General features: G+C 39.8%; 1 long non-coding RNA gene across 2 annotated transcripts in view; it reads right to left on the reverse strand.

The window, feature by feature from the left end:
• Positions 1–6,853: 6,853 nt before the first annotated feature.
• LOC141374219 (uncharacterized) overlaps positions 6,854–8,781 on the reverse strand; it is a 3,258-nt gene continuing 1,330 nt past the window's right edge. The window contains exons 1-3 of one of the 2 annotated variants that reach the window (XR_012380957.1): positions 8,609–8,713; positions 7,693–7,780; positions 6,854–7,156 (exon numbers count right to left, since the gene is read on the reverse strand). This is a non-coding gene — a long non-coding RNA (uncharacterized lncRNA). Of the gene's footprint in view, positions 7,157–7,692; positions 7,781–8,608; positions 8,714–8,781 lie in introns of those variants that run through there. The other variant, XR_012380956.1, reaches the window with a different exon arrangement.

The following is an 8,781-nucleotide window of genomic DNA, read 5'->3' on the forward strand; positions in this document are numbered from 1 at the left end:
ATATCCATGTATCCATGTTATGGTGGTAGGAAGAGAGGCTGCAAAGACATTAATGGCAACAAAGTATCACTGTTCAGTAAAGCACACTGGTCCCCTTAACTCCCTCCCCCACCTCCTCCCAAGAGTGTACAAAAGTTTCTAAACATATACAGTTGAACCTTGAACTGTACAGTTTTTTTAAATATAGTACAATAACTGTAAATACATTTCTCTTATAATTTTCTTAGTAACATTTTCTTTCTCTAGCTTATTTTATTGTAAGAATACAGTATATAGTACATATACCATACAAAATATGTGTTCATTGGCTATTGATGTGATCTGCTATAAACAGATTTTCAACTGCATGGAAGACCCCTAGCCCCCACATTGTTAAAAGATCAACTGTACATGTAATTCATGACCAACCGATCCGATACTCAAACATTTAAATTGCAGTAGAAATGCAAAACAGAAGGAAAGTCTATCCTGAGCCAGACCGTCACCCCCAGACAGGTGTCACTCCCAAATGTCATGTCCTAGATGTATGAAAAATGCTCCTTTAGGAGTCAGGCGCTTGAGAAATAGGCAATGTAGGTGCTGGAAAACCTCTTCTGTACAAGGGGAAAAGGGAAATTATATTACTGAAAGATCACAGTGGGAAGAGAATATCTAAAATAACTCTAATAGGAAGCGTATCTCTGGAGCTCCAGGGTCAAACTTCCCCATCAGTCCTCAGATTCTGCTCAAAACAGAAATTGTGTATCAATAGTAGCTGTTCGCAGTGTCAAAAGCAAAGTTGCCACATGGGTTCAAAAGTTCAAAACAAAATTATGTTCACAAAAACAGAAAAGCCAGTGGCTACCTAAGTAAGGCTAAAATGAGTAGCAGAGCCTGGGGATTTACATAGTAATCAATTTTGTAGGACCTAAATGATAAAAATACAACTTCTAAAGGTAATTGAGTCTATCACATTATTACTGTTACAATAATAAAAATTTATTGAGCCCCTACCACTTGTCATGTTAGGCATACTATGAGCTAGGGCTACAACAGTGAATAAAAAACCCCCTCCTTAAGGGGTAAATGGGAAATCGCTGTATCTTACTCTTAATTTTGCTGTGAATCTCTAAAATAATAAAGTCTTACAAAAATCCCTGCCTTCATGGAGTTTACATTCTAGTGTGGGGAGACAAACAATAACCAAAAGTTTAAAAACAATTTCAGGTGGGACAAAGAAAAAGAAAACTGTTAAAAGAATAAAGAATAACAGTGATGGAAGACCTCTTGATGAGGTGACATTTGCATTATTTACTTAATTGTAGGCATGGGTTTGCAAATTAAACAGTCAGCAATCAATCATTCAACAGACATCGATAGCCCACTTACTTGATTTCAGGCATTTAGTGCCTGAAGAGGCCCTTGGCATTAAAAAAAAAAAAAAATCAATAAACCATGGTTTCCGTGTCAAGGCACTTGCACCCTAGTAGAAGACGGACACTTCACCAACAATCTATACCAAAATACAACAGGTATTCGACTGAACTAGGTATACACAGAGGAATAAGCAGAAATTCGGAGGAACACAATTATTCCCAGGGAGGTCTTCCAGAAGGGCAGATTAGGGTCTTGCTGTTCTTCCTAACCTTTAGCACACAATACTCATTTGTACAGTTCACATAAGGGGAAGAGGAATGTAGAAGAAGTGGGCTGCCAGTGGCTGAAAGTGACCCCCCCCAACCCCCGCTCCCGGAACTCTATCAACCCAGGCCCCACCCAGCTACCCCAAAGCTTAAGGAACCAATATCTGCTGAAATCTGTTCTTGACACAGGTACACAAGGGTTATTTTGCTTTTGTTTTTGATTTTGTGTTATTGTTAGCAACTGAAACTACCATAACTGTCTTTCCCCAGTTACTTGCCCATTTCTCAGCCTGAACATATTTATGTCCTTGGGTCCTCTGGAAGGAACTCTGCAGCAGGCAGACAATGGTTCTCTCAGCAATAAACACATTTTACAATTTTCTGGTATTTCAGTAGAGAAACTTTTCTGATACCAAAAAGCTCCCAGAGTAAATCATTTGAACCAACTTTTATGTAGAAGGCTCAAAAACAACATTTTAAAACAGTTTGAAAGTTTCATGATGAAAACGTGTTTGGGGGATTTGCTTCAGAATTATATTAGAAGAGAGGGAGACGAGTGAGGGCACAGAAGAAACAAGACTGGCCATAAACTGACACAAAATTATGAGTACAAGGAGGTTCATTTCCTATTCTGTCCACTTCTGTATTATGTCTAATCTTTTCCATCATAACAAGCATTTGCTTTTTAGTTTTATATGACAAAGCCTGGGACCTATAAAATCACACAGGTGTCCTGAGAAAACCATTCTCATACAGAAATCTGGAGTTCATAGTTATTTTTAAATCTATTCCTTATACTAGTGATTCTTTACATGCAAGAAAGAAAGAGAGCAGAGTGTCCATGTAGACTGATGACTAAATAAGATATATATAGGAAAAAATACTTCAAAAAGTATTTCCCAAAAAAATGTTTTGAAAATACAATTTAGGGGCGCCTGGTTGGCTCAGTCGGTTAAGCAGCTGCCTTCAGCTCAGGTCATGATTCCCCAGTCCTGGGATGGAGCCCTACATCGGGCTCCCTGCTCAACGGAGAGTGTGCTTCTCCCTCTCTCTCTGCCCCTCCCCCCCCCCCCCCCCGCTCGTGCTCTGTCTCTCCCTCCCTCTCACATAGAGAGAGAGCGAGCAGGAGAGAGCATGAGCAGGGAGGAGAGGGAGAAGCAGGTTCCCTGCAAGAAGGGAACCTCACGCAGGGCTCAATCCCAGGACCCTGGGATCATGACCTGAGCTGAAGGCAGACGGTTAACCCACTGAGCCACCCAGGCGCCCCTAAATAAATAAAATCTTAAAAAAAAAGAAAATGCAATGTAGCATCCAAACTGTGCTTTACTATATTAATCAGTGACTATCAGAACATTCTCAGAGCTTTCACCCAGTTGATAAACAACACTTACTGAGTTCCTACAAGGAGGCTGACTTGGCATTTTTCTCATGTCATCTCATTGGTGAGATTGTGGGAATATATTATATTTCCACTTTATAGACGAGGAAACAGCTTCAGAGAGAGCGAGTCTCCTGCCCAAGGTCACAATGAGCAGAGATAAAGGTCAGGGCTCTTTCCATTCTACCACTACTTACTTCATGCTCTTGAAAGGAAAAGATAATGGAAAATAAGACAACTTGCCCATTCTGAAAACTCTGCCATTTGGGTGACCAGGAGTTCTCTTCTTCCTCACATCTATTCATTCTACTTCCTACCTCTTGATACTTAGAAGCCAATCTGATATGCAAAGTAGGTCAATTTTTAGGAAAAAAAGTAGAGAAAATTTGGCAAAGCAGGGCAAAATGCTCTTCTTTATTCCCCGAAAATCAAAGTATTTCTGAACATTTAAGAGATGTTTTCAAACCATTAAAACTTAAAATTTGAGTAGTCTAATTCAAAACTATTGAAATTACCAAATGGAATTTCCTTGGAATTAAATGTCATCATTAAGTTCATAAGATGTTCACAAATTATAAAAAATAAAAAGAAAAATAGGGAGTTATTTCATTCAATAGGAAAGAAAACAGTACTCTTGAAGAAATGGCTTTAAAATTATTTCTTTTAGAGAGCCAAAATGTCCATCGACAGATGAATGGATAAAAAAGATGTGGTATATATACACAATGGAATATTATGCAGCCATCAAAAGGAATGAGATCTTGCCATTTGCAACGATGTGGATGGAACTGGAGGGTGTTATGCTGAGTGAAATAAGTCAATCAGAGAAAGACATGTACCATATGACCTCACTGATATGAGGAATTCTTAATCTCAGGAAACAAAGGGGGGGTTGCGGGGGTGGGGGGGGGTGGGAGGGATGGTGTGGCTGGGTGATGGACATTGGGTAGGATATGTGCTATGGTGAGTCCTGTGAATTGTGCAAGACTGTTGAATCATAGATCTGTACCTCTGAAACAAATAATACATGATATGTTAAAAAAAAAAGAAGAAGAAGAAGAAGATAGCAGGAGGGGAAGAATGAAGGGGGGTAAATCAGAAGGGGAGACGAACCAGGAGAGATGATGGACTCTGAAAAACAAACTGAGGGTTCTAGAGGGGAGGGGGGTGGGAGGATGGGTTAGCCTGGTGATGGGTATTCAAGAGGGCACGTTCTGCGTGGAGCACTGGGTGTTATGCACAAACAACGAATCATGGAACACTACATCAAAAACTAATGATGTAATATATGGTGATTAACATAACAATAAAAAAATTTTTTAAAATTATTTCTTTCGGGACCGACGTCTCTGGAACCCTCCAGACTCTACCTGCCCATCTTTTAACTTGCCAAGGCTGGGGAAGGGACAATGCTGGTTTCATTGCCCATTAGTAACCCTTGACCTCTGGCATGAAGAGCTCATGGAAACAAGGTATTGGGACATCCCGGGTATTTAGGATGCCGACGTCGTGAGGAACCAGAAATTGGAAGCAGAGAAGAGGAAACTTAGCAAACATGTGCTCTGTCTTGCTGTCGGGGGGTGATGCCGGTGGTGGATGCCTGTGTGCAGGGCCGTTTGAGGGAAGCTGCCCGAACAGAGAGCTACGGCGGCGGACCTCGGGCCCTGCATGGAGGCCATAAGGCAACGGGACTTCTTGGGCCCTAGCAGAACTGTGGATTGAAATAGACGATAGTTCTAAAAGTGTCACACACACACACAAAATTATTTCTTTCGGTTATTCCAAATTATCTTTAAAAAAAGCTCAAAGTGAGGGTACTAAAAAAAATGCTAATTTGGCTATATTCTCTTACGGTTTTTAATTTGAGTCAACACATAGCTGCATTTATTGTAACCTAATTATTTGTTTATAATCAAGATTAACATTTGTATTAAAATGTTCCAGAAATTTTTTTTATTCATAGGCAACCACTCAGAAATAGAAAGCTGACTTAAGTAGAGAGGTATAATGAAAAGATCAGCCAGTTGGAGGTCAGAAGAAATGGGACACAAGCCTGGCTGTGGTACCTAAGATCTTGTAACAAATGGGCAAGTCATTTAGTGAAGGGCAAGGTAACAGGTGACAGAATAGGGAGAGGAACAGAAAAGGACCTTAATCGAAGTCAAAGTAAAATTGGGAGGTTGCGGGTAAAATTTTATAAGAAGATCTAAAAATCATGTATGGGAACACAACAAAGTCATTCAAAAAGTGGCTGTATTTGTGGAAGTGTATGTGTGTGTGTGTGTGTAACCTGTCTGGCATGTTGAACTGGTTATAATTTTTTAAATTTTAAATTAAGATCTTCTAAATCTCCTGGGAATGTGTGGCGTTTAGATAGGACAAATGGTGTCTCAGAGAGAGAGTTGTGACGGTGCACATCTGCCATGAATAAGTGACTCGGATGATTGGAAACAGAGCACATTAATTTTCCTAAACCCAGTCTCCAAAATAGTTAAATATCACTATTAATGTCAACACTCTGTTTTGCCAAACCCTTGAAAAATAAAAAAAAGAACTAATATAAACAGTATTTAAAAATACCTGAGTTCTCAAAAAAAAAAAAAAAAACAACACCTGAGGTTCTCTCACTCAAGCTAGTTTTAATTGGAGGAAAATGCAAATCAATTCAGTAATGGTTACCTCCCACTACTTGATTTGTACTTCCTTCCCAATAAACATAGTATGCAATTATGAACCTGGGAACAAAGTTCCCCTAGTTGGAAGAAAAGCAAATATGTTTGCAAATCTCAAATGAGGTAAACAGCTGAGAACTAATCGCAAAAATATAAGTGCCACAGGACCAAACATCGATAGTTGGAAGGTGTCCTTGTGGTTGGGATAACTGAACCAAGGTACAATCTTTTATCTCTAGAAACTACAGTATGAATAGGACTGCGTATGCATGCTATTGTAGGGTGGAGACCATGTGCTGTTTATCATTTTATCCCCAGCACTTAGCAGAGGGCCTGGCACAAAATAAGCACTCAATAAATGTTTGTGGAATGAAAGAATTCTGCAACTGTAGCTTACAGAGTGTTTTTCTAATTTTTGAAAATATGGCCAACAGTAATAAACACATTTTACACCAATCCTGGTACACACAAATACACACATACACAACATAAAAGTTATGAAGCAACATTTTTTTTTAATTTAGGAAGTACATTCTAATAGTTTCTGTTCTCTTCTGTTCTGTTTTATTGGACTTTAAAAAATATATTGGTTATAACCCACTGAACTGATTTAATAATCCACCAGTGAATCAAGACCAGTAGTTTAAAAAGCAGATTTATATTATTTCTATTTACATTGCTTAACTTCTTACATTTTTAGGCTTCACTAACTACAGATCACTTTCAAAAATCACAGATTTTTTTTTTTATTTAGAAGGATATTTAGAAAGTATTCGTATTCTAGTATTCAACTCTAAAATGTTGCACCAGTTCTGAGTTTACTGTGTTGGGATTCTCTTTGGTCAGTGTCCTTAATTATGGGAACTTCCCGAACCAAAAGCAGGTTTGCCCTACTTCACACCATATACAAAATTTAACTCAAAATAACTCAGAGACCTAAACATCAGAGATAAAACTATCAACTCTTAGAAGAGAATTTAGGAGTAAAGTTTTATGGCTCTGGATTAGGAATTGATGTGACACCAAAAGAAAAATACGTAAATTGGATTTCATTAAAATTAAAAATTCTTCTGCTTTAAATGATGCCAAGAAGAAAGTTAAAAGAATTTACTGGATGGAAGGAAATATTTGTTAATTATATATCTGATAAAGAACTTGTATACAGAATATATAAACAGATCTTATAAATTAACAATAAAAATATAAATAACCCAATTTAAAGATGAGCAAAGGATTTTAATAGACTTTTCTTCAAGGAGGATATACAAATAGCCAATAAGCACAGGAAAAGATACTTGTATGATGAGTCATTAGGGAAATACAAGTCAAAACCACAATGAGGTACCACTTCACACACATCAGGTTGGCTAAAATAAAAAAGACAATAACAAGTGTTGCAGGCATGTGGAGAAATTGGAACCTCCATACATGGCTGACAGGAATGTAGAATGGTGCAGTCACCTTGGAAAACAGGCTGGCAGTTCCTTAAAAAATTAAACAGAGTTACCATTTGATCAAGCAATTCTGCTCCTAGACACATACCCAAGAGGAAATGAAAAACATGTCTACACAAAACCTTGATATGAATGTTCATAACAGCATTATTCTTAATAGTCAAAAAGTACAAACAACCCAAATATTCATCAACAGTGGATGAATAAACGAAATGTGATATACCCATACAATGGAATATTATTTGACCAAAGAAAAGAAAGAAATATCGATACGATACCACATGGATGAGCCTCAAAACATTATGCTAAGTTCAAAGAAGCATGTCACAGAAGACCTTAATAGGTTAATCTATGGAGACAGAACTGGATTAGTGGTTAGGTAGGGTTATAAGGAATGACTGTTAATGGGTAGGAGGTTTCTTTTGAAATGGTGATGGTGGTACAACTCTGTCAATAAACTGACAAATATTGCATCATACATTTGGAACTCTGGAATGATCAAGAAGAATGCATGCAGCGCTTCTATGCCTGAGTGTAGAATGCTGCGCCCTGACAACCTGACTTACCTAGACGACAGGCAAAGAAATGGGGGGTTGCCAATGGTCAACAAATGTTCTTCTCTCGTGTCCCTGCAGAGCTGTAGCTCTCCTTGTTCTAGGAGACAAGTGGAAGGACACGAATCTATTGACTTTAGCTCTGAACCGCTTCAGAAGTGATACTCATCCTCACAAAATTGTCCTTCAAAAATGAGAACCTTTTGCCCTTAAAGGGAAAAGAACTAAGCGTCCCCAACTAGTTAAGATGTGAAAGGACTAGAGAGCATTCTGGACAAGCAATCGATAATTTTCTTGAAGTCAGGAACGTTACTCGTCTTTGCTTCCTCAAGGAGGACCAGGCCGAGAGCGGGATGATCAGTAAATGAGATGGGAGAAAGGGAAAAAGGTAGGGCCTCAAGTCCAGAAGACCAGAGGCTTTCTGACTGGGGGCATCTGTGAATCCCTCTGGATGGGTCGTCACGGAGAGAGCGGCAGGAAAAGCAGCGGCCTGCAGACTGCCCAGCACATTTACCAGGCAGCTTACCCCAAATTGCTTCTGCAACGTGCGAACTTGGGATTCCCACGCCCCGCGTCCCACCCCACCCCCACCCCATGAGTCCTGATCCCTCAGTGGAGGAAACACCGCTAAAGAATTCAAGAAATTCTGTTAATGAGTTTAAGAAATGTTGTTAATGATTAAAACTAAAACTCTGTCACCTTAAGAAACTAATGAGCACCGGTGTGAAGTACAAATGCAAAAGGGGGGGCGCTGAAAGTGCGCAGCACCATTGGGCCCTCGGCTAAAAACCAGGTGATCCTAAATATGATTTAATTTCTTTTTAAAAGAATGCCATTAAAAATAACAGCTTGGAAAAAGGAAATCCCGCAGGGCGAAGGGTGAGACACACTGGCGTGAAGACGGAAGGCGGGCTCCGGAATCCTGCACCTCGGACTGTTCCCAGACGTGACCGTGGGCACCTTTCTGAGCTCCGTCCGGATGCCGGCTCTGTAAAATGGGACCATTTCTGGGCCGCCTCCCAGCGGTGGCTGGGAGGAACAAGCGAGGCCGGGCCGAGGCTGCGCGCCAAGGCAGCCCCGGAGGCCACTGGCCCTACTGTG

The sequence above is a fragment of the Callorhinus ursinus genome, unplaced genomic scaffold (genome assembly GCF_003265705.2).
Source record: "Callorhinus ursinus isolate GAN/ISIS: 27379988/994484 unplaced genomic scaffold, GSC_fseal_2.0 scaffold15, whole genome shotgun sequence".
Lineage (NCBI taxonomy): Eukaryota > Metazoa > Chordata > Mammalia > Carnivora > Otariidae > Callorhinus > Callorhinus ursinus.